We start from the raw sequence: 6000 nt of genomic DNA on the forward strand, positions 1-6000 counted from the left end.
TTTGGGGTCTTTCCATAATTTGGCTATTGTTGAAAGTGCTGCTTGATTTCAAATTTCAAATTCTTGGGAAAGAGAATCTGATTGATCTGGTGTGGGTCAGCTTCCATTCCTGGTTCAGTTGACTGTTGGCAGAGTGGAAGGGTAAGGTGGTTTATTTGACATCATCAATCTAACATGCAGGTTGGAAAGGTCCCTTGGTGGGCTCTTACAGTGGTGAGCAGAGAGGAGAGACAATGGAAACAGAGAAGGAGCATCAAGAAAAGTAGGAGGGTCATGAATGTGTGGTCCTAGAAGCCAAAGGAGAAGAGCTTTAAGGGTTATGGGGCTATGGACTCCAAAGAACTGAGCCTTCAGCCCCTGGAGGTATGAATGTAGCACCTGTGTACTGGATGTAATCATGAACATAGCCAATCAAGTTCCATGCATATGGGCTATATGTTCCTACTCAGATTCCTGCCTTATTCTAGGAGTGATGTTTTCCTTTCTATGGGAAATGAGATTAATTTTTTTTGTGTTATATACACACACAATGGAATATTATTTAGCATTGAAAAAGAAGGAAGTCCTACTATATGCAACAACAAGGATGAACCTGGAGACTATTATGTTATGTGAAATAAGCCAACTACAGAAGGACAAATTCTGTATGATTTCTATTCTGTATGAAACCATATGGTTTCAGCTTTGCAAGATGAAGTTTATGTGATCTGCTGTATGACATTGTGCCTATACTTTTTAAACAAATTTTTAAAGTTTATTTATTTATTTTGAGAGAGAGAGAGCAGGGAGGGCAGAGGGAGAGGGAGAGAGAATCTCAAGCAAGTTCCACACTGCCAGCGCAGAGCCTGATGTGGGGCTCAAACTCACAAACTGTGAGACCATGACCTGAGCTGAAATCAAGAGTCTAAGGCTTAACTGACTGAGCCACCCAGATATCCCATCATTGTGCCTATACTTAACAACACTGAATTATGCACTTAAAATTTTTGGTGAGAGGGTAGATCTTATGTTAAGTTTTCTTACCAGAACCTCCCCCCACCACCAAAATAAACCCCCAATCCCCAAACCAAAACCAAAATAAAAATAAGAGGGCATGAGGAAACTTTTGAGATGATGGATATGTTTATTACCTTGGTTGTGGTGATGGTTTCACCATATGTCCAAACTCATCAAATTATATATATTAAATACATGCAGCTTTTTGTATATCAATTATCCCTCAATAAAGCTGTTAAAAATATAAATAAATAAATTGGAAACCAGAAGATTGGATTATAAAGCTTCTAAGACTACTTCCATTTTCAAAATTTATTTAACATATCTATAATAGTATCTGTAGGCCAGATTTTGTCCAGACTCCACAAAACCCATCTGCTCCTCTGTCATATGGCTGTTCAAGGTTTTCAGGTGTTTTCAGAGCTGATTAATCTGCCAGAAAGCATATTAACATTCTCAAATATTTCTCAGGGTTTGCCTACCATATCACACCAGTCCCTTCCCTTCTATACCTCAGTCACTAATTGCAATTCTTTCTAACCATTTTTAGGAAGAGGCCAGTTTGAGTCACACAGGCAGATTTTCTTTCGTCTCAGACTCTTTTTAATTTTAGCTTTCTTTTCTACCTACATCCACAAGCAGCTCTGTCACGTTCATGGTGTGTTACTTTTCTATTGCTGCTATAACACTATTGCAACCTTAGTGGCTAGAACAACACAGTTTTCTAGGTTGGAAGTCTGGCATGGGTCTCATGGGCTAAAATCAAGGTGCTTATAGGGTTGCCTTCCTTTATGGAGACTGTAGGGGAGAATCTTTTTTTGTTTTTTGTTTTTGTTTTTTTCCTTTTCCAACATCGTGATTTTTTTTTTTATACATTTTTTTTCAACGTTTATTTATTTTTGGGACAGAGAGAGACAGAGCATGAACGGGGGAGGGGCAGAGAGAGAGGGAGACACAGAACCGGAAACAGGCTCCAGGCTCTGAGCCATCAGCCCAGAGTCTGACGCGGGGCTCGAACTCACAGACCGCGAGATCATGACCTGGCTGAAGTCGGACGCTTAACCGACTGCGCCACCCAGGCGCCCCTAACATCGTGATTTTTTAATGCACTTTTGGCTCATGACCCCTTCTTCTATCTTCAAAGCTAGCAATGGTGGGTGGAACCTTTTATTGCATCCCTCTGACTATGCTTCTGTGATCACATCTGTTTCTCTGACTCTTCTGTTTTACTTCCTCGCTTTTAAGGACTCTTGTGAATACATTGGGTCTGCCTGGTAATCCAGGATAATATCTCTTTTTTGAGGCCAGCTGATTAGCAACCTTAATTGCATCTGCAACCTTAGTTCTTTCTTGTTATGTTACTTAAAATATCCACAGATTCTAGAGATTAGGATATGGACATTTTGGAAGGGGGCATAGTTTTGCTACCTTGGGAAAGCTAATCAATTTCTTTATCTTAAAATGGGATATTATTTTTCTCATATACTTGGTGTAAAGATTAAATAATGTATTAAAAATTCATAGTACAGTGTCTTACACATGACAGATATATGGGGAAGAGTATCATTATTATTAATGTATTTTCTGGCACACCCAGACAAGAAGAATGGCTAAGAGAGAATTCTGTTAGAAGGGTTATTTTTCCTATTTGACCCCTCTTGTTGTAGAAAAAAATTTCAATATAAGCTTTCTCCTGTAAAAAAAAAACCACAAAAAACCCAAAACAAAAAAACAATGCCTTTTCATTATAGGATGTTGGGGAAATTACCAAAAAAAGTAAATAAAATGACATGCACACCTACCTCACAGACACACCTGCTCTTGACATTCATGCTGTCTTATAGTCTTAGAGGTTTTATAGCTAGAAGCAACAGAAGCGCAAATGAGCTCAAGCAAAAATGGACATTTAGTGAAAGGACATCTGTAAAATTCAAGTACATCAAGAAAGAAGGGTTTGCTCTTTTCATTTCTCTAAGAGAGAATGTTTTCTTATCTTTGCTTCTTTTTGGTATTTTCCTGCTCTTGCACACTAAGTTTTTCAGCTTTGGACATGCATGTGGCTACTCTAGTTCATGGCCTTGTATTAGTTTCAGTAAAGGCTGAGCTGCTGCATCAAAGAGCCCCCAAAATGCAGTGGCTTAAAAGAAGTTTATTTCTGTCTCTCTCCAGGGCGATGGGGCAGGTCTGCTCCATGCAGTCATTCTGGATTCTAGGTTTCTTCCATCTTTTTGCCCTGCCGTTCCCGAGAGGATTGACGGAGTCTGCCTGGTTGAAATTGGTTCATGGGCATATCCAGGTTTCCAATTCGTGAGAGGGAGTCAGGGGAGCACCATTTCAGGAGAAATGACTCATCTTTCAAGTAGCAGATAATCCAGAAGTTGTATAGCTAGCTTCTACTCTTAGTGCTTTGATTTGAACTAAACCACTTAACCACAATTTGCCACTAGAGGCTGGGAAATGTCAAATCTAGGTATGCTGCCAGGTGCCCAGCTACAACCCTATTGCTGTGGACAAAGGGGACTGGTGGATAACCAGCAGTCTCTGCTTTGACTTCCTAGTTCAAGAACTCAAACTGCGGCTCCTCTTTAATTCCAAACTCTCCTTAATGGGGCTCAGATTGGTCTACGTTGAGTAAGGTATCTGTTATATTTAGTTAGCCCTCATCTGGGGAGGCAAGATCATGGGAACCATGGCAATATCTTAGAGGTTCTGGGAGAAGACGAAGAAGGGGAAAGGCATACAAAGTGCCCATTTGTATATGAATATATATACTTCCCCCCCTCACCCCCTGATGTAGACATATAAATATATACACAAATATTTGGGGATCTCTCCTCCAAATCCATATATCCTTATCTCCATCCATCCATCCATCCATCCGTCCATCCATCTATCAATGTACATGTTACCAGTTCTTTAAGATTTAAACAAACTTGGCTTGAATTCACTGAGTCAGAGAACCTAGTTTTTCTTTTCTCCTGGGCATATGTCTAGACTACATTTTTAGCCTTCTTTGTAGTTAGGTATGGCCATATGATTGAATTATGGATAGTAGAATGTGGACCATAGAAATAATTTGCATGATTCTCTACTCTCTCTCTCATATCAAGAACTTGCTGAATGCCCAGAGTGACCTTGGAATCCATGCATTGCATTGTCTGTCAGCCTGAGAATTTGAATAACTGTATGAAGCAGGACTTCTACCCTCTTATCCACCACGAATTGAACTATGATGTGTAGGAAAAATAAAATTCTATGTTTTAAATCATTGAGATCTTGGAATAGCAGGTAGAGTTACCTTAATTCACCCACTAATTTCTGTGTCATGGATGTCCAATTATATTTTTATGGTACTGTCTCTGATTTCCTGTTTTTAAAAAAAAAATTTTTTTAACGTTTATTTATTTTTGAGACAGAGAGAGACAGAGCATGAACAGGGGAGGGGCAGAGAGAGAGGGAGACACAGAATCGGAAGCAGGCTCCAGACTCTGAGCCATCAGCCCAGAGCCCAACGCGGGGTTCGAACTCACGGACTGTGAGATCGTGACCTGAGTCAAAGTCGGACGCTTAACCGACTGCGCCACCCAGGCGCCCCAGATTTCCCGTTTTATTAAAGCCTTGAAACTCACTTATCTCTCAACTTGGTTCTTTTCTTGACCACATTAATCCCGGTGGAAGAAAAAACAGCTTCTGTCCTTATGCATGGCATACTTTGCTGAAGGTTTGTGCAACCCAAAGAATTGGATATCTAAAAAACTCTTGTTCTTTTTTGTAAAGTTTATTTCTTTATTTTGGAGAGAGATAAAAGAGAGTGCAAATGGGGGAGGGGCAGAGAGAGAATCCCAAGCTGGTTCCACACTGTCAGAGTCCAATACAGGGCTTGAACTCATGAACTGTGAGATCATGACCTGAGCCAAAATCAAGAGCCGGACACTTAACTGACTGAGCCACCCAGTCCTTGTGGGTAAGAACAAATCCTTGTTCTTACAAGCCCTTACCCCATCTGCTGCTATGTTAGCTGGTTTCTTATTTCCTTTCCTCTTTCCCTTTTTCTTCTTTCTCCCAACCCCAAATTAAACTTTTTTTTTGCAGGGCAGTTTAGCTAGCTACTCTTTGACTGGTCCCAGCGTATCCAGGCTATCCCTAGAGAGCTTACTTCTCTCTCTCTCATTCTCTCTCTCTCCCTCTCTCATGCACACACACACATGCACACCGTGCACGCACACACACATTCACCAAGACACCTAGGCAGCCCTTGAGCTATGAGTAGTGCTGTATAATATTGACCATAAAGCAAAAAGCATAAAAAATCCAGGTGGTTAGCTCCTTCAGGAAAAAAAAAATCAGAAGAGATGGCAACATTTCCAGATACACAAGTGCACATTCCCAGATATAAGTAGATGGAGCTGAGGATTGGTTGTCTTTATAGGCAGGTAACTGCTCTTCAGTAAGCCACACCCCCACTACCACTATTCCATGTTATCTCTGAGACATGGGCCATTTCACTCACCCATGTCACTTGCCTCCCTCCTTGGGGTATATGAGCTTGCTCCTTCTTTCCTATGATGAAATCGTTTCTATCCTAATAAGAACTCAAGGCCCAACTCTCAAAATAACAAATATTATCCCCTATATACATACACATTGATCATTTTGCTACTTTTCTGGTCTCACTGAAGACCCAACAACATATCAACGTACCATCATTTAACCGTTTCTCTATAGTTGTTAATTCTAATTATTTCCAAACCTTTGTGGATAAATGTGTATTCACTCTCCATTTCTGTAGACTAAATTCCTAGATGGAGCATCACTTGTTGAGTAGCTATGAAGAATTTATAGTACCTGATACATATCACTAAACTGTTGTGAAAGAGATGCTATCAGCAATGGGTACCAGAATTTTGCTTGCAGTAGTTAATAGGACTATAACTCAGTCTTAAATCACAGCTCCTACAATACCTGGAAGGGTTCTTTAACTTTGAACTTTCATTTTGACTGAAT

The sequence above is a fragment of the Prionailurus viverrinus genome, chromosome B4 (assembly GCF_022837055.1).
Source record: "Prionailurus viverrinus isolate Anna chromosome B4, UM_Priviv_1.0, whole genome shotgun sequence".
In the NCBI taxonomy this organism is placed as follows: domain Eukaryota; kingdom Metazoa; phylum Chordata; class Mammalia; order Carnivora; family Felidae; genus Prionailurus; species Prionailurus viverrinus.